Source organism: Alexandromys fortis, unplaced genomic scaffold, assembly GCF_014885135.2.
Source record: "Alexandromys fortis isolate MF-2015 unplaced genomic scaffold, M_Fortis_MF-2015_v1.1 scaffold_54, whole genome shotgun sequence".
Taxonomy (NCBI): domain Eukaryota; kingdom Metazoa; phylum Chordata; class Mammalia; order Rodentia; family Cricetidae; genus Alexandromys; species Alexandromys fortis.
Window position 1 is genome coordinate 4,969,004 of NW_026067958.1, and position 26,878 is coordinate 4,995,881.

Below are 26,878 nucleotides of genomic sequence, written 5' to 3' on the forward strand. Positions count from 1 at the left end.
CAGAATAGGAGAAGAAAATGAAACAAACAAACAAACAAACAAATCTATGGAGTGGAGTTCAGGTCCCCGAGGAAGGGAGTGTCTGGAAACCCTCAGCTTTCAGTTGAAGCCTCAAAGTAGGTTGAACTAACCGTAGCCCTTAAAATTTTCATAGAAATTCACAGTCAATTTTAGTCACTTTATATAAAAAAGCTAGTTGTATTTTTTTTATTCTGTGAAACTAAGTTGAGGGAAATTGATCTCTTTGTAATAATTGCCTTTTCCCAATAACATGGGAGGCAGTCCTACTTATAATATCAAGTAGGACTTATATATTCTGTAATATACGGATAATCCTAGAGGGTAGTTTTACAGTCATAGTTTTTCCCTTGACACTGGACCTGCAGGCCTTCGGTTACGTTTATAAAATGCCTGAGGTAAACAACATCAACAAGAGGAAGGGTCTATTTTGGCTCTTGGTTTTGGAGTGTTCAGTTGTCCCATCAACTATGTCAGTTGGTCCCATCTCTTGCATTACGCTGTGGAGAGAGACGGCAGTGAAGACACCGTTCACCTCACAGCTAACAGCAAGGTGGAGGGAACCAGACTGGAGTCGTGCAGCTCCCTCCGGGATGATGGCCCCCAAGGCCTGAAAGGGACTATTCTGCTGCCCATCTGAAGATGCTGTGGGCCGCGGATGACGTCTTTGGCACATGGGCTGCACGGGGGAAGCATTCATTCACATATGGACTGCACGGAGATCTTGATATGGTTGGTTAGGCTAATCTCTATGTGTTTCATAATTTCCACTGCTGTTGTAAGTGGTTGCTTGGTTATGTAATTGAGTATAGTTGAGTGGCCTAGATTAAGACTTAGTCAATTATAATTTGATATCCAACACCACTTTAAGCTTTCATATCTTTCATTTTTTGTTTTTTTAGATAATCATATCAGCTTCAAAATGTAGCTTTTTATCCTTCACCTCTTCTTTTTTTTCCCCCTTTAAAACATTGGCTAGAACTTCCAGTATTATGTGAGACACTGATATTGGGTGTCCTTGTTTGTGATCTGATTTGGACCCCTGTGAACCACTGGGACACATACACACACAATGAAATAAAATGCTAAAAATGAAAGCACCAGATAAAGATGGGCCATCCTTCCTGATGGCCCTCAGACCTCACACTCGCCTGGTTCTTGTAAAAGGCTAGTAGATGTGACTACAAAAAATAAGTTACTAGGCTCCTTTTTCTGAGTTTCATTTTTCCTTACAAACCATCTTTTATTTTTCAAAAATATTGCCTATATGTAAAATCAGTATTGACTAAATCGCTATACTTTTCCCATAACTGTAACTGTAAGAGAAATGCCAGAAAACTTAAAATTGGGGTTAAAAAATAGTAGGGCTAGGGCTGTAGCTCAGTAAGGAGAGCTCTGGCCTAGCATGTGTGAGGCCCTGGATTCGATCCCCAGCATCCCGCAAATTGAGTATGGTGTCACACACCTGTAATCCCAGCACCAGAGAGGCAGAGACGGGAAGCTCAGAAGCGTAAGGCCGTCTTTGGCCACAGAGAGTTCAGTGCTATCCTGGGTGGATACATAGGACCCTATCTCAATAAAAACAGAATAAAATCATATGAGATTAAATACTTTACATATTTTGATTATTAAATAGAAATAGCGGTAGTCGTATCTTTGAAATTATACCAGTAGGCTGTTCTGTTAGCTTATTGATGCACTGACTTCCTGTGAGCCCCAGAGAGGTGGCGGCACAGCCAGGCTCATGCCATGTGCTGCAGACTAAGAAAGATGTGGCAAAGACTCTTGAACGCTCCCATTTTTCCTCTTCCCAAGTAAAACAGGAAATACAACAGTCATGGAATGTATAACAGAACTGGCAGAAATTTCAAATTATCAGATGATATAAATGTACCCTGCATTTGAAAAAGGCTAAGATTCTGCCAGATGGTGGTGGTGCACACCTTTAATCCCAGCACTTGGGAGGCAGAGGCAGGTGTGTCTCTGTGAGTTTGAGGCCAGCTTGGCCTACATAATGAGTTCAGGACAGCCAGGACTACACAAAGAAACCCTGTTTTGGGAAAGAAAAAGAAGGAGAAAAAAGAAAAGAAAAAAAATGTTGGAATTATTTTTATGGGGGGGGCATCATTAAAGTGAACACAAGAATCATCTTTGTACTGGTCTGCTATGGGGGGAAGACCTAATTCAGTTCAAGTTTCTTACTATTTACTGACAACATATTCTTACTCATGTCTCATGCAACAGACTCAGAAAATGAGACATTTTATTTATGCATGGGATGTACAAGCTTCTACAGTAACAATGCTGAAAAGTAAACAGAAGAGTAAAACTGAGCACACTGGCAAATCTTGAGCAAAGGACAAATGATTTTAGAAACCATTAGTTTTCTGAAGTTTATCTCCTTCCTTGCTTTTTATTTACTAAGAGAAAATGCATGTTTCCATATTTGAGATCACACTCCAAGTGCAAGTTTATATTCCCACAAAACTGTGCTGGATCCTGGTGCGGGACAATTCTGTATTCTGTCAATTATGTTTTAAATAAACTCTGATTGGCCATTAGCCAGGCAGGAAGTATAGGTGGGACAACCAGACAGGAAGTAGAGGCAGGGCAATGAGAACAGGAGAATTCTGGGAAGGAGGAAGCCCACTGCTCCCCAATCCTGTCCAGACACTGAAGAAGCAGGATGTGACCTGCCCTGCTGAAAAAGGTACTGAGCCATGCGGCTAACATAAACAAGAATTATGGCTTAGTATAAGTTATAAGAGTTAATAAGAAACCTGCGCTAATGGGCCAATCAGTTTATAACTTATGGAGACCTCTGTGAGATTTCTTTGGGGCTTACCAGCTGTGGGAACTGGGTAGGACAGAAACCCCAACAAAGCAGGCCCTCATGTTACAGGGTCCTTTCATGGATGTTAGAGAAAGAAATCACCAAGGCCCTGAAGCAAACAAGGCTAGGAGGGTTGGAAGAAGATCCAATTTCCCAGCCTCCCCACGAACCAGTGTCTTTCCCCTGGTCTTTGAAATGATTCTGCAGTCCACTGCCCCGAAACTCAATGGCAAAGACACAGTTACATCTACATCTGCAACATGCATAATCTACATATTAGAAAATATTATTATTTTTTACTTTTAGAATGTAAAAAAAATTACATCGAGTTACAAAATTCTAATATAAGGCCCCAAGGAACAGAATGGAAAGCTAGTTTGCTATCAGTGTGAAAGCAGTGCCTTGGAATTCCCAGGTGGGATGCGCAGAGGGGTGGACCAGAAAGCCGTCTCACTGGTGAGAAATGTCTGCCTGAGTCCTACAGCTTGATAAGAAAAGGCAAAGCAAAAGCAAACCTAACTTAAGACATGGGAGCTGATTGGTCTCATTTGGGCCTGACAAAAATTTCCTTCTTCATATCTTCTTTAACATTTTCATTTGTATCCTAAACGTATGAGCATTTAGCCTGTACATGTTTGTGCAGCACATAAACTAGTCTCCACGGGGCTAGAAGTCATCAGATCCACGGGAACTGGACTTTAACAGACAGTTGTTAGTCATCGTGTGAGTGCTGGGACCTGATCTCTGGGCCTTTGGTAAATCTCAGTGTTCTTAACTATTGTGCCATCTCTCCAACCCTCTTTATATTTTCTCTTGCAAGCATTCTTTGTCTAGTATGCTAAGACACAGTGTTGACTGAACATATTCTGAATCAAAAAAAAATTTCACTTGGTAAATGCATATATACCAGTCATGGAGTTATACAAAAGGATGGGAAACATAGAAGCTAATTTTCAGCTAGACACCAACTTCCTTTTAAAAATTTTTACTGTAAATTAGCAAATTAAAATTGCATATAATTACACATATTGACAGATTAAAATTATAAATACATTTGTTATTAAAGGTACAAAGTGATGTCATATACATGTGTGTAATTTAGGATGATTAAATCACATGATTAACACATGCATCATTTCAAATACTTATCTTGTGTGTGTGTGTAGTAAAAATATTTAAAATTTATTCTTTTAGTAATTTGAAACATGCCATACATAATTTCTAACTGTAGTCACTGTGCCATGGAATAGACACACAAACAAATCCTTATTTCTCCTGTCTAACTGAATCTTAGTTCTCTTTGACCAATGTCCACCCATCCCCAGTCCAACCTCTCTGAACCTGAACCTGGATGCTGCCTTTTTGTTGTTGGTTTGTTGTTGTTGTTGAGTTGGCTAGCCTGCAAGCCCCAGTGATTTTCCTGTCTCCAATTTCCCATAGGACTGGAGTTGAAGTCACATGCCCAGCTTTTTCACATGGGTCCTGGAGATTTGAACTTACTGCCCTTACCCACTGAATCATTTCCCCAGTTCATGGCTACTTTTGGGATTTCAGATGTGAGGCACACTCTCCCTTCAAAGTCTGAGGGTGTTTTAACTGAGTGGTGTTTTCCCATCTGTAAGGATCTAATTTCCTTGCTTCTGTGAGGTAGGTGATTCTTTTTCTCTGCTATAGGTATTTGCAGCAGAAGTTTGGAAAATCTTGAGATGTCTTGACTACCAAGTGAAGGACCAGAACTCACACCTGAATCTTTCCATTTCAAGCTCATTGGATTTTCTAAAATATTTCACCACAGTGCTTTGGTTTTCTGCTTCTTCAAATCCCGAGTGAGTGACAACCCTCACAAGTCACTCCTTTCTTGTCTTCTTGTGACTTTTCTATTTGAATATGGATGGTCATGGGCATTTGAAATCTGTTTCTCTTGTAGACTGAAGTTAGATAGGGAGTGGAAATGCATTGTATTTCCCTTAGATGCCAATCTCCAAAGCCATGATACTAATTTTGAGCCCTTGTTCCATAACCCATCTCCTTTCCATGCCAAGGCACAACCTCCAGGGCCAGCAGGCTCCCCTGAGACTTGCACTATTAAGTGTGTTTATATTGCTCCCATGTGGTACAGTATCTAACCCTTCTCCATAGGCTCTGAAGCGGCACTCTAAATTCAGGGAGTAATTTGCAAACAAACCATGGCAACCACAAAACAAACAATGTGAAGTGGCTGTGTTGTGGGTGAGGAACTTGATGCTCTGAATGATGATTCTGGAGTAACACTGATGGTCAGAAAACAGTCCCGTTTCCTCTTGAGAAGCAGATAAAAATGACACCAGTCTGCCTCTTTTACGCCTCTTCAATGCTCTGACATCCTCCTTTCACCTTCGTTTAACACTCTGTTCCTGTAGCACCGCCAACTGTTGGCCTTTCCTTAGAGGAACTTAAGCTGAGCACGAAGTGAGCTTTTGGGCGGTGACTGCTTCTCCATAGACAAAGGCTGCCAGGAGGATGTGTACTGTGACCACCTTCGCCAGCGACTCACACCATCTTAGTCTCCTTCAAGATATATGTGTTGTCTTCTTGTCACAAACCAGGAATCCAAGGCTCTGCTGGTAAATGAGCTGGCTCAAGTTCACCTATTAATGAGAAAAAGAGAATTTGAATCCAGATCTGCTGGAAATCAAAGCCTGAGCTCTGCCCCAGAGGTTCCCAGGTCAATGGGAAGTAGAAGGAGCATGCAGGGACAGGTACGCTGCAGGCTCAGCTGTACAGGCTGCTAAAATCTGAAACTGGTGACAAGTCTAGGGCTGGGATGATGGTGAATATTTGGGAGCTAACTCGGGATTTCAGGGGGTTCTGAAAGACCGACCTCACCAGATTCAGTGCCGAGAAAACAAGGCATGAGTCTCTAGTGGGGAAAGGGGAGCCGGTGTCACAGGTGCAGACAGGTGAGAAGATAAGGGGATTGTTCTAGGGGTGTGGCTTAGACAGACTCCCGCCCGGAAGGCCAGAGGTTACTTTGTGGAAGGAATGGAATGCTGGGAATTCTAGTAAAAGCAAGCTTATTGTCACAGAATTGGGCGCAGTGATTAAGGTGTTGGTACAGAGGTATTTATTTGTGGGTGCACTAATCTTAAAACTCACCTGTGGGATGAACTCTCAGTGAGCAGGCACCTGAAGCTGGGGCAGTTGGCACAAAAGGCCCAGCTTTGGGAAGAATCCAGGAGGAATCAAAACACCGCTCAGCTGAAGATGGGCAGTCACAGCTGGGCAGGGCTAGCATCAAGTGCTCCAGGGAAAATTCACTAGCTAGGGCTCTTTCCCAAGGTCAGGAAGGTAGACAGACTTTACTTGGAAATAAATTCTACCTGAAGACACAAATATTATATTTAATGGTATTTGACTACAACAAAAAAACCAAAAATGGATGAATGTCAAGGTTATAATTCAGGCAGTAGAATACTTGCCTTGCATACACAAGGCCCTAGGTTTGATCCCCAGTACTCCATAAAATTGGGCATGGTGGGGCCTGCTTCTAATTCCAGCACTTGGGAAGTCAAATGAGGAGGATCAGAAATTCAAGGTCATCTTCAGTTATATAGGGTGTTCCAGTCCAACCTGAGCTACACGAGATCCTGTCTCAAAGGACCCAAGCTTTTAATTGTTTCTCACGAGCTCACCAGGTTTAACCTAGGGACTCACTATGGAAACACAATATGGCAAATAAACAAATGAGCTGCATGGTGTTTCTGGACACCTAGATTCTGGAAGAGTCAGATAAGGGTGCTAACTAACTGTACTCCTCAAATTAACGACTCTGTGTTCTTCCCTGTGTGAGGTAGCAACATGGCACTCACTGGTAACAGTCAAGCCCACAGGGAAGAGGCACTGCCCTAGAAGACGCTGGTAGCAGCCAGACTTGTGTGCCCTCCCTTCTTCCCTCTTGATCCAGAACAGCACCTGCGCTACTCATGGAATCCTTGATGGTGTTCACATGAGCATTTATTTTAGACCACTGGAAACCCCACAGTGCAAGAGCAAATTATACACATATATAGCACAGGCATATGAAACTGGGGTGGAGCTTGTTAATAAACTGCTTGCCGAGGCCTGGGTTAATTTGTAGCACCTCAAAATAAACAAACACACACATACCCTGCTGGAAATGCTGTCTCTTCCTGTCTTAAGTCAGATCAGAAGTCTCTTCCACTACTTTTGTCTCAGTGATGGCAGGTCCCAAGAATGGAGGCAAAGGCAAGGAGGCAGAAGAGAGAAAGCTTTTTTGTTTGTTTTTTCAAGACAGGGTCACTCTGTTGCAACAATCCTGACCATGCTAGACCGCACTTTGTAGACCAGGCTGACCTCGCACTCAGAGATTCGCCCAACTGTACGCTTTGCTTGATGTCATTCCAGGGTGAAGCAGTTTGCACCCAGGACCACCAGGACCAGGTTCAAGAAAGTCTTGCTCTTGCCTTTTGAACCTGTGTATATCACATAATTTAAAATAGGTCACCTTACACCTAGTCCCAGTTGATTTAGGATACAGAAGGCAGTCAGCAGGAAAGACAGCTGTAGGCTGGAGGGGTGTTGTGGTCCTAGTGATGACCTGAGAGACTCATATACTACGTAACAGTTCGGAGAAGCCATGGCCACGCCCCTTTCCACAGGAGCATGCCTCAGATTTTGTTTTTCTTGAAATAATTTAGCTTTCGATTTAAGATGACAGCTAGCTGATGTTACTTTTGTCCCAGATTTTCTTAGTATCGTTTTGTACTAGTCATTGGAGACCTGTGTATATAGTACAAAGAAAAACTTTATAGTGGAAACAAAGTCCTGGCGCCTTTCAACCCTTCCATGAGGGAGGAGAGGAGTCTATCTTCTTCATTACTGCATCTGCAGTGCCTATACCTGGCAAGGTGATTGCTAAGAAACCCAAGTTGCATGACACTGTGTTTTAGTGGAAATGAAAGGGTATGCTAGCTAATGTGAACCCCAGGAAGACTGAAAAAATCCCAGACCGGCTGCACCATTTTGCCTAAGGCAGCATTCTGTGAATTAGGTAAGGCGGGAAATTATAAAAACCCCTCTTATCGATTTCTGGTATTCCCAGTCAAGTGGGGTGTGGAACAAAGGCAACCCTTTGATCTGCCCTGGCTTCTCCACTTGCGGAGGTGGGGCTCCTGGGAAGCAGAGCTGCCTGTACAATGAAGCCAAGGTAACAGGATGCTGTGAAGTTCAATCCAACCTGATACCAGAAAGAACTCATGGGTGACTCAGAGTCTAAAAATGTGTTGTGCAAACAGCCCGGGTGCCAGGCTCCTGGGTGATTTGGCTGGGCGGGAACAGGCTCCAGATGGGGGAAGTGAGTCTCCATTCTCATAGTACAGGCTCCAACAAAGAGCCAAAGAGTACCTCGACTGCGCAACACTCTCAGACAGATCAGGCAAAAGACACTTCCCATTTTCAACAAGGAAAGCCCAGAGAGAAAACCTAATTCATGGAAGCCACATACTTAGCCCATCCTGGAACTGTGTGTGCCTTAGCTGCTTCCCTAGTCTCCAAGACCAATGCACACTCACTGAAACAATGCAAGCGATTTCCATAAGGAATGGTCCCAGTGACTGTCACCTTATGTCATAAAGCTTCAACCATGGTTGCATTAGAACTGACAGTTCACTCTTGGCACTGGGCAGGTAGACCCCACCATAGCCATGTCCCAGGAGAATTGCTTTACTTTAGGCCATTCGAATTCTTCCTGTTTTTTTTTTCCCCCTTGGTTTGTATTTCTTTGCCTCTCTCCCTCTTCCTAATCCTCTTCCTCTCCTTCTCCCTCCCACTCTCCTCCTCCTCCAAGTCACTATGGAGCACAGACAGGCTTTAACTCTAAATCCTCCTGCCCCAGTCTCCTGAGTGCCAGTATTACAAGTTCTATCCCCGCCTCTATGAGTCTTCAGATGAGAATCCTCTAAGTCCTTGCTTAGCTGCTGCCAAGATGTTGAGTCTTTAAGCACAACAGTGTCCGTGTTCCGTGAAATGGGTCTCCATGAAATCATGCTGGACACCAGACACCTGGGGCAAGGTCCCGGTCTCTGAGATGGGTGTTTGCTGCAGATGCAAGGTAGCTACCCGACACATCCAGGTGGGAGAACAAGAACTTACTCCAGGGTCACACTTGGCTCAGCTTTGAGACTCCTTAACCTATGCTCCAGTGTAGTCACCCTCCCAGTGGTGATCCAACACTGTCACCCTCCCAGTGGTGGTCCAACGCTATCACCCTCCCCAGTGGTGGTCCAACGCTATCACCCTCCCCAGTGGTGGTCCAACGCTATCACCCTCCCAGTGGTGGTGATCTAACACTGTCACCCTCCCAGGGGTGGTGATCCAACGCTATCACCCTCCCAGGGGTGGTGGTGAGGCAGTGGCCCTCTCTCTGCTTCCTCTGTACGTGGCTCTAAAAAAAAATGGAGCAGGATACTAACTGGCAAGGAAGATCTCTCCTCTGTGCCTTCTTCCCAACCTCCATCATCATCATCAGGTCTAGCCTTCCTCTCTCATTTCCAGCTTTACAGTGGAGAGGAAGGGAAGAAAAGGAAAAGAGGGGAGAGAAGAGAAGAGAAGGGGAGATCTTTCTTTTGGGTATGGTGACCAAAACAGCTAGGTCCTATCTACATCAATTCCCCCTGCTGTCGAACACACACACACGCACACACACACACACACACACACACACACACTAAGACATACATAAACACAACCCTCACGTACAGACACACACATTCATAAACATACTACAGACACACACACTCCCACATAGACATACACATTCAAACACACATACGTAAACACACTACAGACACCCCCCACAGGCATACACATTCACACACACATTAATACACTAAAGACACACCACAGACACAGACACACGTACACACACATACATACATACAGACAGACACACGCACACACCCAGACACCCACAGTAAAATCAATAAGTTTAGTGTCTGAATCCCAGCAACACCAGTTTCTTCTCTTCTCTCTAGCCCACAAATTTCTCTTTTCCATCCAATATACCAGTATAGTCCTTATGACCTAAACTCTGTGCCCAGGCAAAGTAAGCTTCTTGAAATGCATACAGTCCCTGGGTTGTAAGCTCCACTGTCTCGCTGCTATGGTCTTAGTTTCTGGTGCATGGTGGCTACTTAATAAGATTTACTGGGATGGTAGACACAAAAATATGGATTTACCAAGAACTCCACCACCTGGCCATCTCTCTGAGGATGTTTGTGCAGAGGAAAACCAAGAAAAACCACTACAAGCAAGGCATAATCACAACAAAATGCCTAAACATCACTACTAGTTAACTCATGAGTCATTTCACACAGTGAAGAAAAGCGTTTGGCATCTTCCTCAGCTTGATGGCCTCCTGTTTCCTGTGTAGAGAGACCTCTCTGGTTCCCACCATTGACATCATTTCAAGAGCCTCCATCCCTGTTCACAAATACCTGCCATCCTAGCACAGAACCAGGCTGAAGCAAGAGACCTCCTTGTTCTCGCTCACATTTGCACCAATGCTCCCTTAATGGAAGAGAGAAAATGTAAATGTGTGTGCTTTAAAAAGGTGTCTACAGATTTGCATATGTGTGTATGTGCATGTGTGTCAAGGGCTGAGAGAGAAGACAGGCGGAGAGAGAATGATTCAGGAAGAATGTAGGTCCTGGAGAATCACTTCCCATCCGGGCAGCCTCTAGCGTTTCCCTTTGCCTTTCCTCTGTGGACCTCCAGAATGACTGTCTGTCTTCCTGAGGCAGGAACCTGTCTGCGGGCCCAGCGGGAGGGGAACTTTGGCCAAGCTCTCAGCCAATTTCCCATCTGGAGTTGACTGTCTGGCAGCCAGCAACACCGCAGGTCTGGCCTATGCACTACCGATTGCTGACATTGTGTGAGGAGGGCCATATTTAGGAAGCACACACCTTGCTGAGCCAAGCTCAGGGCTAGACAGGGAAACAGGCAATGACTCACTTGTAGGGAGAGAGTGGGGTCATCAGGCTGCCGGGAAGTGACAAGGGGAAGCCCCCCCACCCCCGTGTCTATTCCCGGTCACCCTCTTTCTATGTCATCTGTCCTGACTGTCCTTCAGTTCCCGTCTTCAGGTCACTCCCCCTTATTGCCACAGCACCATGTGGTCTATGTAGGTCCATGGGATGACCTACCTCTCTCCAGATGTCACGTGTCCATGGGATGACCTACTTCTCTCCAGATGTCACGTGTCCATGGGATGACCTACTTCTCTCCAGATGTCACGTGTCCATGGGATGACCTACCTCTCTCCAGATGTCACGTGCTTTTCTCTCTGGATGTTTGCAAGTTGTCCGCTATGCTTATCTTTCTGTCCCCTCTGTTCTATTTCATGCTCCCAGTTCAAGCCTTTCCTCCTCTATGAGATTTTCCCTGCTCTCCTTTGCTACAGGGAAGCCTTTCAGAGAGCTGTACTCAGAGGCAGTTCTGCACCCCAGCGATCTCGAGTCCCCAGTAGATTTGGAGTGCTTGAAGGAGGGATGGCTAGTTTGCTTATCTTTCTTTCTCCTTTGTCTACTGGGGAGCTGGCATGGAACTGACACAGGACGGGAGAAGCAGCCAGCATATGGTGCCATGGACCGCATTGGGTCGGCAGAACAGGCTCAGACTGGAGTCAAGTCTGTGATCCTTCATCCGTTTTTTAGTCCCTTAGAGTCTGAAAGGGTCCTTGCTGGGTACGTGCTTAGGAACAGTCCTTCTGTTGGCTTCCGGGCACCGCAATTGTTGTTTGGAGGGGTCCCAGCTTTGGGAGAGTGGCAGAACCCCTTGTTCATAGCACTTGACCTGTCAGCTGGAATTTCCCTAGATCTTTGGATAAAAAGCTGTTTGTGTTAGAAACAGTTTGACTAAAAACAACAAAAAGTCACAAGGAAACCAATCTAGTACTTGTTTGCAGCTAACCTTGCATTTCAGCGCGAATATCGGTTACTGAGGACGGTGAAAGCTCAGGATGGCGGCCTGGTTTGGACAGGTAGGAGGGCCAAGTGGAGGTGGAGGATGGTCAGCAGAGGTGCTGGGGGGTGGATCGAGGAGGCTGCCGCTGGAGAGAAATGGCGATGTCTGCCAGAACAGCTCGTGCATGCCACTCACGTATCTACAACCGCCAGAGGAAGAAAGAGGGCAGCAGAGCCTGGGGCGGGGGTGAGGAGCGGGGCTGGGGTGAGGAGCCGGCCACCCAACAACTCCAAGCTCAGACAGGCTTTACTCTCATGAAAGTCTGTCAGGGTATTTGAATGGACGATGTGCTTGGATTGAGCTTAGGTTCTCGATGGCAACATTCAATTTCTTTAATAAGTTTCTTTTTGAATTTTTTTATTTTATGTGCATTGGTGTTTTGCCTGTATGTATTTTGAAATTATAGACAGTTGTGGGCTGCCATGCGGGTATTGGAAATTGAACCCAGGTTCTCTAGAAGAACAGTCAGTGCTCTTAACCACTGAGCCATCTCTCAGTCCCCTCTTTAGTAATTTTGATTAATTAATTTGTTGCTCATATTTTGTGCAGTTGGGGATGTTATCCAGTCAAGCAATGGCACTAGGAGCCCCTGCATCTCAGAATTAACCTGCCCATGGGTTATCCTACCAAGTCTACATCTAAAACTATCACTTACAAAAAAAAAAAAAAAAAAAAAAAAACCTATCAGTTGTATTTCCAAATAAGAATTTATAATAAAAATATTGATGTTATTTTGCTTATGCTAATCATGTTTATTGAATAAAACATGGCTGATGCACACAAGCAATAATTATACAGTAATTAGCTTTTTATTCTGGTTCCCTTTTGCCTTAAGCTGGAGCTACACGAGGAAGATGGAGGAAAATACACTGGAAAACTGAACTTCGGATCTCAGGAGCCCTGGAAATGGGTCTACATCTTCATCAAAGCAGGGACTTGACTGCCAGACCTGTCCATTATCCCAAAAGTCGTATTAAAGTTGGCATCGTAAATGTTTACCCAAGGCTCAGCTTGTGACACTGTTGGTGTGGGGGTCCTTGGGATGGGGCCTAGTGAGAGGAAGTGAGCTTATTGGGAAGAAGGTTGAAAGGAATGCTGGGAATCCTGCCACATTGCATCCCGCCCCCTCCACCACTCACACCACAGGCAAAGGAAACCCCTCGTCACAGGCCCCAAAGCAGTGAGCCACCTGACTCTGAACACAAACCTCCAAAGCCTTGAGCCAAAACAAACCTTTTCTCTTTGAAAGCAACTACCTCAAGTGCTTTATTACGGCCGGGGGAGACTGGGTAGCACAACGTGCACCGCTCCCCCGCTCCCCTGCGACTCCCCGGGAATGTTGGGGAGGAGTCGCTCCGTGGGAAAGGACTCCTGAACTCGTCCATGACAAACTTGATCCTGCACAGTGATCTACAGAGAGCTTTGGACATATCTGTATGAGCATGAATTCATCATATTCTCTGTGACGCCCCTTCCCTGAAGTCATAAATGGAGGTTCATGGACCCCTGAGAATCCAAACACTCTGTGTCCGGTCCAGTACAGAAATGTCACTAATCTCCTTCTAAGATGTTTCCAGGAATAAAAAATCAGGTTGTTTATACCATTCACTGTTGGACACTTCAAATACCAGAAAGTCCTTTTAAGCTATACTCTAACTTGAAATGAGAAGATAATGTGAAGAAGTTTTTTGCATTATTTTTATGTTTAAAGATAATTCTGCTTCAGATGCATTGATATATACATACATTACATAATATAGCTTATATTATATGTAATTATATGTTATATATAATCTTATATGTGATATGTATTATATAAAAAATGTGTGCATGCATATGTTTGATATTTTAGAGAAGGGGATTCATGATCTTCCTGAGATTATATACAAAATCATGTTTGTAGGATGGGGAGACATTTTAGGTAATAAAGAGTCTACTATGTAGATAAAAGAATCTGAGTTCTGACTCTACTAAACATTAAAAGCTGGACACGGTGGTACAGAATGAATGCACGTAACCCCAAAACTGGGGAGAGTGGAGACCTGTTGGCGGTGAAGCCAGATTTGGCCAGGCAGTCTTTTCTATTTGTTGTTGCTGTTTCTTTCTGAGATTTAAGCCTAGCTCTTAATTCAGTGTGGGGTCCTCCAAGAGTTCCAACGGGTGGTACCTTGACTTCTCTGAAGAGCTGTGCTCAGAGTGTCTGATTTAAATGTAACAGACAAGCAGGATCTTACTGAAAAAGAGCCAAACATTCCTCTCTGTCCTCAGCTTGTTCAGGGTGCCAGAGCGTTTTTTCCCCAGGAGTTTCTGTTCCCAAGCTCAGCCTGTGCATAATATGTCTCCTGTGCAGTCACATAGAAACATGTCACTGGTCCTTTGTCGTGGCTACTGCTTTCCTTTCCCAGGCCTGGCAGCCTATGTGTCAGCGTCTCTATGTCGCCCCCGCCCTGCTGTGGCAAAAGCTTGGGGGATAATGGTAGAGTTTGGAGAGCAGAGTGTGTCACTCTGGTTTGCAGACAAAAGGATTCAGCGCTCATGCATGACTAAAAGTTCATCTGCATGTCCGCTCAGGAAGAGGAAATGACTGGACCCATCCCTCAAAGATGTCTTCTCTCCCTTGCAGTGAGTGCTTTGAACCGTCCAGACAAAGGGGCACTTTACCATTTTGTTCTGGGTAACAAGCGGTGACATCATCTCTTTGCTGATTTACCTGGAGTTACCACAGTGCAATCACCACTCTGGGAGTGAGGAGACATTTGAAGTGCCCTAATCAGGCACCCACATTCCAAGAGTGGCTAGTTAGCAATGGAAATGCCCTAATTAGGGATCGGCTCTCTAGAGCGTTGCTTAGCGCCTTAAATATTATTACTAAAATGTACACCACAAAGGGTTTATTCATCAGCATACGACATTCCAGAAGTGAAACTTTCCTTCTGGCGACGGGTGGTATTCATGGGGTGCACTTAACTGGAAGGATCTGTTTCCCTGCCGTCCTTGCCCGACTGAGGTTTTAGAATTACAACAACCGATGCCTCCATGGATAGACCGTTCAGAGCACATCTCAGGGAACCCTGTACCCCAACCCATACTTTCCTAAGACTCTGCAGTCATGACTTTAGATACAGTGATACCACCCCCACCCCCGACACACACACACACGTCACACACACACACTTCAGCTTAAGTTTTTAATGCAACGTGCTTATCAGGTGTCCCAGAACAAAGCATAATTAAACCCAACAAGGGATGACAGTTCCTGGTCTGTGTCTGATGCTTGCTCAGCTGGCTACTGGGGTGCAGAGGGAAGTGGTAGGAAGGATGGATGCTCACTTGTTACTAACTGCCAGATGGACGTCCTTCTTCCCTTCAAATGTGAGGCATAAAGTACTTACATTCATCCTGTTCTGTTTAGAATCTGTCAGGAATTTTCCTGGCTATGGAGTGGAAGTTTTAATTTGGAAGAACTGATGGCATGGCCAGAGGCACCCGAGTCCCCCAGCGGCTTCCCTTTAGCTATCTGTGCTTCTTTGTGCTGCGCATACACAGTCCCATGTGTGTGGACCACACGAGCCACTATTTCTTCCTTTAAGCCCTTCACAAACTTGGCTTTTGTTTGTTTGCTAGTTTTGTTTGGTTTGGCTGGAAGCGTTCTCCCAAACAATGTTCTGCTATTTGATGATGGGGTGAACTCGAGAAGGCACTTGCCATTTCAAACCCTGCACACCTCCATTTTTCACATCTAGAAAATGGGAGAAAATTAATGCATACAGAATCCTCTTTAGAGTGCTGACACTTTTTTTTTTGTTCTTTTCTTATTTATTTATTTGTTTATTTTTGACAGGGTCTCATGTAGTCCTGGCTATCCTCGAGCGTGTCTGTAACCCAGATGACTTTGCCCTTTTCTGATCTTCCAATCAAAACTTTGGGTTTGATCGCCAAATCCAATTGGGCTTCGTGCTTCACGACTGTAATCCCAGCAGCCAATACTGCAGAGATATGAATGAGTGAGACTGGAAGATCAGAGAAGGACAAAGTCATCTGGGTTACAGAAATTTATATATAAAAAGGGATTACAGGGAGGGGAAAAAGAAGAGAAGTCAACAGTCAAAATGGGACTGAAAGTTTGCCTAAAAATCCTATCATTTTTTTGATGGATAAGTATTATGTCTTTGAACACATAACATGTTCCCTGAAGACAATGGCCAAGACTCTGCCAGTTTTTTAGATTATGTAATCCCGAATGACAAAATACTGGGAACTATGAGAAAATCAAATACCTGAATTACTTATAGTTTATCCTAAATACCGAAATTGAAATATTCCTGAGCTTTAAGTGCATATTGTTAATAGTGAAATGTTTTTAGGAAGAAATACATCAGCTTGGCTTTAAGCAGAGATACGTCCAAATAAGCCAGCTCTGTCTGGCTATTGTCCTACTGGCACAGAGCTATGTGCTCTGCCCATTTAGGAGCAAGGACAGTGACCACACAGGCTGTCGCTGTCCTCTCAGTTTGCCTGCTGGCTTTCAAAGAGGTTATCTCTTGAATACAACACAAGGAGCCCCACCCCACTACTGAGAAACAGTGGTGGTTCTCTGGCCCCTCCCACCAACCCCCACAATGGCTCTAGAAGAACCCTCCTTGCTTTACATTTTTTTCTTAACTATGTTTATCTATATTGATGTGGTGTCTTAATGTTTAAAGTAGATACCTAATCATTTCTTCCCATGAAATAACTTCCCTCCTAAAACCAGTAGCATTTCTGAAGCTAAGGAGAGTAGACAGCCGAAATACTTCCCTGTAATTATAGAAACCATAATGACCTGCTGAGTTACTTCTGTGGTTGCATGTTTAAACAGGGCTGGGAGGGATGGGAAAGAGGAGGCCGGCATGAAGAAGAACACTGAACCGTTGACAGTGGTCTGGAGACTCCACCAGACTGTAACTGGTAGGGAACTGCCTAGCAGAGCCTCAGTAGTTTGTGTATTCGCATTTACTCTTTGTCCTAACATCCGAGGTCCCCTTCAGTAAGGGAGCTGCTGGGTGAGAAAGCAGTTAGGCTCCCACCACATACATCGCTTGGCATTTCCTGCAGCTCCAGAGGACCGAACACACCATTCTGGCCTTCCTGTGCACCTGCACTCACACATGAGGGGGAAGCACAAGACACTCTCAGCTACACAGTGGATGATGGATAGGGTCAAAAAGAGTGTAGGGGCTGGAGGGATAGCTCACTGTTCTGACAGAGGACCCAGGTTTAGATCCCAGCACCTACGTTAGGTAGCTCACAATGGCCTTGAACTCCAGCTCCAAAGGCATCCAATGCCTCTGGCTTCTACGGGCCTCACATTCACATGTGCATACCCCCACAAGACACATGTACATACAGATAATCTTAAAAATAATAATACAAGTAGATTTTTTAAAAAGATTTTTATTATAAACGAAAATTTAGTCTTACTTATGCAATCCTGAGAAAATATCTGGAAAAGGAGTAAAGCTACGTGTGTGTGTCTATGTGTATGTGTGTGTGTGTGATTGTGTGTTTAAACAACTGTTTACATATATATGTATTTGTTATATATGAAACATATATACCACATGTGTCATATACATGATTTTATGATTTATATATATAAATATCAGGTTTAAAATTAAAAATTATAAAAAGTAACAACAGTCTCACTATGTAGGCCAGGAAGTTCTTAAACTCTCCACCCTTTTTTTTTTCTATGAAACTATAGTGAAACTTTTATTTAACATTTAAATGATAGAAACAAAGTCAATTAGAACAAATGAAAATATGCTGATCTGGTAAGTATGCCTTGAACATCAGCACTTGGGAAGCTAAATCAAGAGAATCTTAGATTCTTAAGGTTAGAGGCCAAAGTGGGCTACATAGTGAGTCCCTGTCTCAAGAAAAAAAAAAAGAAACAATCATAAATGGGAAAAATAAAACACTAACTTCAAAACTCTCCACCCTTTTACCTTAACCACATGAATGCTGAGATTACAGGCTTGCGCCATTGAGCCTAGCTCAAAATTAGATTTGTAGTAACCCTTTGTCTGGTTACAAAGGCACTCCCAGTGACTACTTTAAGTGTAAGGTATCTTCTTCCCCCACCCCCATTTTAAAGAATCAATGAAGGATTGGAAGCATCAGGATGCTGAGGTACTGAGGAGGCATGAGGGGACCAGGAGAAACTTCTCAATATGAGGCATTTCTCCAACATCCCAGAGACAAGGCTCTGAGAGGACACACAGTAGGTCTAAACTGCGAAGACAAGGATGAGTAGGTAATACAGCAAGGAATACTTCGAAGTGTAGAACTTTCTTACATAAACCTACCAGGAAGGAACTCTTCTGAAAGATGGTTTTTTTCCAGAGCATTGTGTATCGTGCAGGCACATGGACTCTGAGGTTTCCTCTACCCAAAGGTTGGGTCGTTCTATTGTTTTAAACATAAGTTGTGTGTGTGTGTGTGTGTGTGTGTGTATGCCTGCACGTATATTGGATTTACTTCTGACCCCTTCATTCCTTTCAACACTTGTCCAGAGATTAATGACAAGGTTTTTAGGGCACTGACCTCCCCTTCTCTGAAAGGCTTGAGTGTGCCTCTCAGATGCTCCTGCCCAGGGGTGAGTACCAGCGGCTGCTGCGAGATGTTGTTAGAGCTCTTGGGTTTCCTACTCTGGGTGCCACTTTACAACACTCATTCTTTCTTTTCACTTCTTTTCCCTCCCTCCTTTTAATGTTTTTATTTTTGAAGACAGGATATGCTAGCCTCAAATTCATAACCCCTTTGACTCTCTTTTGTGTCACAATTCTGATCATGTCTAATATTATTACAAATATTGTTTTCCTACTTAATTGTGATAAATTCCCTATTACAAAACCTTATGTGCCAGGAACCAAGCTATGCTCATTAAAATACCAATTCTTTGAAGCGCCACACTAGTGCAGTTTTTATTGTCTCTAATAATAGTCTATAGCCATGCTATCCTGAACAAGCTCAACCTCATGTAATAACAACACTGCATATTAATTTGTAAACAAGAAAATTGAGGTTTATAGACAGTAAATATTGCTCGTCTTCTCTATCTGTGGATTCTGTATTTGTAGACTTAACCAGTTGCAGATCAAAACATGTTTTAAAAAGTGACCCTACTAAATGTGCACAGATCTCTCATTTTTGTTGACAACTATTTCCATGGTATTTATATTCTAAGGGTGTTACAACTAACCAAGAGATGATGTATATATCCAAATATTATATCATTTTATATTGGGAACTTGAGTGTCAGGGAATTTTAGTATCTGGGGATTTCAGTATCTAAGGAAGAGAACATGGATACCAAGGGATATTTGCCATTATAAAGCCTGCAGAAACTGCCCTGACATCTGCTCCACATCTGTCTGACTCATACCACCCAAGATTCCTCCTGTTGCTTTAACTTCATCTTCTGCACTTCTGAAAAGAAGGTCTTTTGTCCCATTGTGGAGGGAACAGACCTTAGTAAATGTCCACGGTAGCTTCTTTCCATTTTCTGTCACAGATTTGGCTGGCCATGGTCCTGCTTTGAACCTCAGGTATGGACCTCAGGTGCTTTTCTTGTGGTTGTTTTGTATGAGACATACCATCTGTATTCCATCCAGCACCTCCTAGGGCAGCACTGTCCCCATCTTGTATTGGTAGCAATTCACAGTTACAACCTTGTGGAATATCCCCCTTTGCTCTGCCACAGCTGCTCGAGGATCCTTGAGTATCCTACCTGTCTGCTAGCCCATTCTACCCAACTGTGGCTAAAGTCACAAAACAGGACTTAATTCTGGTGTAACTTGTGGGTGATGAGGGTGTCCACAGGGCCCTGGAACAAAGCTAGTCTCTGGTGGACTGAGTATTCTTTTTGTTGCTTTTGAGGCAGAGTCTCAAAATGTAGCCCTAGCTGGTCTGGAGCTCGCAATGTAGGCCATGGTTATATAGACATCATAGACTATACTAATAGACATCCACCTGCCTCTGTTTTCTGAGTGCTGGAATTAAAAATGTGTGTCACCAAGGCCAAGAGCTTCCTCTAGTTCCAGATCTCCCTTTCCTTTTATTTTCCTGTCTCCAAAGCACAGTCCAATAAGTCATGTGGATAAGAATGACCGTTTTTGGCTCTTCTTTCAGAGATCCTGAATTAAGTCAGTTGGGTTCAATTGAGAGATGTTTGTATAGAGCGATGCTTAACGCTATGCTAACTACTTCTGTGTCACTAGCTCTGAAATGCTGGACAGAAACAGCCAAAGGGAGGAGATGTTCATTTTGGTTCATGGTTTCTTACTGTCATGATGGGGAGGACCTGGAGGCAGAAAGAGCTGCATCTGTGGAGCTGGGAGCTGGAGGGAATTATCCGTATGACTGTGAGTCAGTAAACCGAGAAATCTGGAACAAGGACTAGGTACCACCTTCTTGCGCAGCCCTGCTCCTAGTGACCTCCTTCTGCTAGGCAACTCTCAAAAGCTTTCAAAATCACACAAGCTGGGACCATGCCTCCAAAACATGAGCCTAGGGCCCCAAGAGATAGCTCAGCAGTAAAGAGTGTGTGTTGTTCTTTTGGAGGACTTGATATGAGGTTCTCATCACCCATGTTGCGTGCGTGGCTCACAACCCTCTATAATTCCAACTCCACAGGATCCAATGCTTTTGGCCTCTACAGGTGCCTTCACACACACACACACACACACACACACACACACACACACACACACACTAAATAAGCCCCTAAAAATAACATGGGCTTGGTGGTGGTGTATTTCAAATTTAAACCATAACCCTCACACTCAAAGGATTTGTTAAAAATATTCTACTTTATTTTATATGTATGAATGTTTATATGTTTGAATAAAATTTTATTTTATAGCATGATATATATGCATCATGTGTGTGCCTCGTAAGAAGAATTGAGTCAGACACCCTGGAAATGGAGCTACAGATGGTTGTGAGCCACTATATGATTTCTGGAAATTTCTCAAAACCATGGTCCTTTGCAAGAGCAACAAGTGCTCTAAACTGCTGAACCGTCTCTTCAGTCCCAAAGTCAATGCTTTTAAAAAGGTTTGTACAATTTTCGTGCAGAGTTTACTCTGGGTTGGTTTGTCTGACTTTTGTTGCTTTGTTTCCTTTGCCTAGAGGAAAACTAAATACTAAGCACTTGTTACAGTCCAGCAGTGTATTCTAAAAGGGCATCCCTCTTTCATTGCTGGGATAGCAATAGTGCTTCCTATTTGGGCCCTCTTTTCTGGTCATACACTCACAGACCCTGAGTTGTCTTCTCAGAGAACTTGCCTATAGGACCCATATGGCATGCAATGGTCACTATAGCTCTGTTTCCCCAAGGTCAGGCTGGTCTCTCCCTCTCACACTATCAGAAGCATCCTTTTTCTTCCCCAAGGGACAGGCAGAATCACATTGTCATTTTTCTCTTTGCTGGGCTGCATGCTGGTCCCTAAATCAGGCTGTCGAGGAGACTGGTGGTAGCCTGAAGTCCCTTGCCTTGCCATTCTGTTTAACCTGGAGACAATAACACACAAATCTCTGAGTACTAAAGAAACAAAGACTAACAGAGAAATGCGTGTACCAGATGGACCAGTCTTACAGTTTGCAAGAAAAGTTTCTCCAAAATGTCAATGGTTAAGGGAAAGTATCTTTTGGACAGAAACGATCCAAGGCCAGGAGTGTCATTTCTACCAGTTAAACATTTACAGTTTTCAGTCTAGGCAGGCCAGTGAGAATCACAGAAGATAAGGTCAGAGAGCCGCCGAGCAACATTCACTAGGTCAAAGTGTAAAGATTCTTCCTGCGGCCTCTGTGGTCTGATTCATGGTCCCTACGCCCTCCTCCCCACTGACTCAAGCTGGAGACAAGGGAAGGCCATGGGAGAAGGGTTTCAAGGTTCATCCAAGGGAAAGACTTGGTGAGCTTCGGAGCCCAGTGACATTTACTGAAAATGGAAATCTTGTGGCTTTGCTGCCTTTTTCCTGGGCTCAGGTGTTTTTAATTTTGTTATTTATACTGTGGTCATTTAATTTCTTTAGCTTTACAAGTCTGTTGATGGAGAATGCCTGCCTCTATTTGCCACGTTATTTCAGACCCTAACAACCCACTTCCCTGCCTTCCCACAGAACCTTTCTCTAGGTGAGTTACGAAAAACTAATAAGGAGTTGATGCAATTGTGGGGGCTCCTGGTGCCCCTACCAAAATTCTAGCTGCTCATTTGCTTGTCTGCGGGGAGTCTCGACCATTCTACTAAAATTTTTAAAAAAGTCTTCCAAGGTGTCATGTCCCCAGACAACACATCCTACCTAGTTCCTAGTCTACTGGTTAGTGTGGGAAGCAGGAAGTACAGGTCAAAGAGGGAAAGGTTCCTCCTGGTTTTCTTTCAAACGCTCTCATGCTTGCCCCGTGCTCCCTCTGGGTAGTGAGTCCTCATGAATACTGCTTTACCGATGTCACATGTATTTAAAATGCAAGTGCTTTTCTGTATGTGCAAAACACATCCATTCGCTGACTCATGTGAGTGCCCCAAATGAATTCTATGCAGTAAAGAACAGCATTTGCGACTTAATTAAAATTATTTAGGTCATTTATAATCATTGTGAATTGAACTGAGCATAATAAAAATCATACTCGCCAAAACGGTAACTCTTTCTCTCTGCCTGGCAAAGCCAGCCAAGCAAAGGTTTCAACGATCATTCTCTAACCAGCCTGTCATCCAAAGGGCTTGTATTCAGTAGGCAGTGTTCTTGGGAATGCTGCCCTCTGCTCCCCCATCCCCAGTCACCCTGAGTTTGTATCATGGAGAAGGGTGCCTGGCTGGGCGCTGTGCAGAGAAGCACGTGAAGTGGGGGTGCATTAGCTTCCCCACCCCTTCCATGCTCTCCTCGCCATCCCGTCAGAGTGCTTTTTTAGCAACCATCCTTTCTTCTCAATGGTTACAAACTCAAAAAGGACTCAGCCTCTTTTCTTCAGGAATAATGGTTTATTCCACTTTTTGATTGTAAAATAAATTCTGTTTTAACACAAAAAGTTAAGAAAGACGAAGTAAGTCCAGCATTTGGGGATAAATGGATATTCCTTTCAGGTTTTGGGCCTTTGCTCTTTTTAAAGATTATTTTATTTTATGTGTATAAGTGTTTTGCCTACAAGGAGGTGTGTGTACTACCTGCATGACTGGTCTCCAAGAAGATCAGAAGACCGGGCTCAGTGAGCTACCATGTGGGTGTTAGGAGTTGATCCTGGGTCCTCTGGAAGAGCAGCCAGTCCTCTTAATGGCTGAGCCATTAAGATCAGCCAGGTATAGTGGTGCAGAGGCAGGAGGGTATTGAATTTGAGTACACAGTGAGATTCTGTTGCAAAAAACTAAAATGGTTGAGCTCATTTTATTTGTTTCCCAATATGCTTTTTCCTTAGCATTAAGTTTAAAAATTAATTATTGCATGTGTTCAGGACCATGTTTGACAAGTATACCTCTTACCATGGTAGGGGCATAAGGATTAGAAAAATAGTAAAGAAAACGAAGACCGAAGATGTGAGTAAAAATTATAGAACAGAAAACACAGGATAGCACCAGGAAGGAATTCCAGTGAAGACTGAAAACCCGCGGTGTAATTTTCCTCACTTTCAGACCTCACTACAGTGGAGAAGAAGACAAAAGACTGCTTTAACATGACACAAAGACAGCTAGAACAGTTATTTGCTTTGTACTTTGAGACACCAAGTCATTAGCATTCTGTTGTGTAGGCAGCGAACCCACCCTAGACCAAGTGGCCTGAAGGCAGCCACTCCTAAGGTGAAACCTCCTATTTCAAAAGAAGGAGCAGAGGTCTGTGTAGGTATCCTGACCATTGGTCAGAGTGGAGTGGCTCTACCTGTATGGGTCACCTTAATGTCAGAAAGACAAGAAACCAAACCCTAGGTCACACTTGTCAATAACTTTGAGCAAGCTGAAACTCTCTGACCTTCAAGGAAGGTGGAAATAGGCTCACATTTTGGGGCCTCCACATGCACGCGTGCTCGCATGCGTGCGTGCGTGCGTGCGTGTGTGTGTGTGTGTGTGTGTGTGTGTGTGTAGATGCACAATGACATGGTGTACGTGTGGAGATCAGAGGGCAACTGTGGGAGTTGGTTCTCACCTACTGTTGGATTTGGGGATTGAACTCAGGTCATCAGGCTTGTCTGGCATCTTCCTAGCCCAGCAAGTCATTATAATCACAATGAAAGTATGATGATAAAGGATTAATCATAACACAGTCTACAACATCATCATATAGCTTATTTATGATTTCCTTGGTAGAGAGCATCTGGTCTCCCTCCAGTGGTTAAAAGTACCAAGTGAACACTTTTAGATATACCTCCAGGGCATTTTCGTAGGCACTGTCTCCTTTACACTACATAGACAGTATGTACATAGACAGGCTACATAGAGCGGACACGGTTTCAAAAGGCAGAGGAACTTTTGCTTCATTAGCTTGCTTAACTACCCTTGAGGGTGCACAGAGCCAGGCAGCAGATGAAGCAGATGCTGCTGGCCCACCCTCAAGTCGTCCGTCAGGGGAGACAAGTGTGCAAGTGTGAGGGGAAAGCTGACACGTTTCAGATAGCGAGTTCACTCCGCAAGCTTCCTGCCTTCTCTTTATGCTGTTCCAAATGCAAGATGGGCCCTGCTGTGTGGACAGCCTCGGTGTTCCTCCCTTCTAGTAGGAACACCTAGAGTAGCATCCGTCAGTGACAGTCGAAGAGAAGAATCCGTCTAGAAATTAAGCAGTCCCCCAGGACAATGAGGCAAAACTGCTGACCCAAGGAATTTCCACCACTCTGTAGGCAATTCGGGTTGCGGTGTTCTTTGGAAGTTCAGGTCCCTGCCTCCCTCTAGCGGTTGACCTGAACACTGGACAAGCGGGGATGATTCTGCCCTGCACAGACCAGAAGCCAAGATCGGTGTCCTTAAATGCCCTCTGGAGATAATGGGAACTGTGTTTCTGAAAAGCCCTCCTCACTCCACAGAAGTTGCTGCCTTTAACAGGCCATCTGTGTCTGTGGCTGCCACAGACATCAGGCAGTACTTTCTCCTTCAGGGCAGCACCCCAATTTCTTTCTTTTAATGAATCAAATTACCCACTGTGGCTGTGTGTGTGACTGTGTGTGTGTGACTGTGTATGTGTGTGTGACCGTGTATGTGTGTGTGTGACTGTATGTGTGTGTGTGACTGTGTGTGTGTGGCTGTGTATGTGTGTGTGACTGTGTGTGTGTGACTGTGTGTGCGTGTGACTGTGTGTGTGTGAGACTGTGTATGTGACTGTGTGTGTGTGTGTGACTGTGTGTGTGTGTGACTGTGTGTGTTGAAATAGGAGGGGCGGGGCTGCGTCTCCAACACCCGGGCCGCTTGGCTAGCTCATGCCTGAAATAACAACACACAAACTGTATTCATTTAAGAACTGCTTGGCCCATGAACTCTAGCTTCTTATTGGCTAGCTCTTACATATTGTTCTAACCCATTTCTAATAATGTGTGTAAGCACCCCAAGGTGCGCTTACCGGGAAGATTCTAACCTATGTCCATGTTGGGTCGGAGCTTCATCGCGTGTGCCTCAGAGAGCAGAGCTATCGGGAGAGCAGAGCATGGCAAGCATGGCGTCTCTGCTCCAGAGCAGAGCTGTCGGGTCTCTCCGGGAGCAGAGCAGAGTCTGACCTCACTTCCTCTTCCTCCTGTTTACTCCTCCCACCTATCTTTTAACCTATCAGGGCCAAGGAGTTCCTTTATTGCATAACCAATGAAATCAACAGATTGATATATGACACTCCCACATCACTTCCCCTTTTTCTGTTTAAACAAAGAAAGAAGGCTTTAACTTAACATAGCAAAATTACATATAACAAAACAGTTATCAAGTAAAAATTACAATAATCTATATCATAACTAAGGAAAACTATAATTATAGCTAACTATTCTTCAACTCCTTTAAAGACTCCAGAAAGATACAATATTACCTAAGCAAACCAGAAATCCAAAGCTCTAGAAATGACAGAGACATCTCGCTGCCTGGACAGTCACCCAAAGTTCCTCTGTACCGTTGGGGCATCCATCTTCAGCCTACAGGCCCATAGTTTCCAGCAGACATTTCCACAAAGCAGGAAATTTCAAAGGCAGTCACTATCTGCTTGTCCTGAAGAATGTCTTGCAGACTCTTTCATGAATCAGGAACCCCAAAAGGTCATCTCACCTTTAGGCAAGTTCAGCAGTCCTCTCTCTGCGGGTTCTCTGTGTCCAGTTTATGCAATAGTCCAGGCAAGAGCAGTCTCTTGCACAAATGGCTATCAAACTCCATAAGGATCCTCTTCGATGCCCATCTTCCTCTTGAAGTAGATTGGTGATGCCAGGAGCAGAGTGTCTTATTGTCATGAAAAGTCCTAAGTTATTAAAACATTTAAAATGTCACATTCTATAATCTTTGAAAGATATGAAGAATGCCTATCTAAAATATATCTATGTACATATAGAAAATCTTAACTAACATAACTACAAGCTTGACTATTATGATTAGCCTTCCTTTTTTGTTGTTTAAACAGAAAAAGGGGAAATGATGGAGGAAGGTCATTGGTTAATTATAATAAACCAACTGCTTGGCCTCATAGCTTAGAACATAGATGGGAGGAGTAAACAGAATAGAATTCTGGGCGGAAGAGGAAGTGAAGTCAGACTCTGCTCTGCTCCTGGAGAGACCCGACAGCTCTGCTCTCTGGAGCAGAGATGCCATGCTCAGCTCTCCTGGGTAGACTCAACAGCTCTGCTCTGGAGCAGAGACGCCATGCTTGCCATGCTCCGCTCTCCCGATAGCTCTGCTCTCTGAGGCACATGCGATGAAGCTCCGACCCAACATGGACATAGGTTAGAATCTTCCCGGTAAGCGCACCTTGGGGTGCTTACACACATTATTAGAAATGGGTTAGAACAATATGTAAGAGC

At 44.1% G+C, this 26,878-nt stretch overlaps 1 long non-coding RNA gene across 1 annotated transcript in view; it reads left to right on the forward strand.

Moving 5' to 3' along the window:
* LOC126507836 (uncharacterized) overlaps window positions 1–26,299 on the forward strand; it is a 177,673-nt gene extending 151,374 nt beyond the window's left edge. Inside the window, exon 3 of the long non-coding RNA XR_007593651.1 lies at window positions 25,973–26,299. This is a non-coding gene — a long non-coding RNA (uncharacterized lncRNA). The remainder of the gene's footprint in view (window positions 1–25,972) is intronic.
* Window positions 26,300–26,878: the final 579 nt, after the last annotated feature.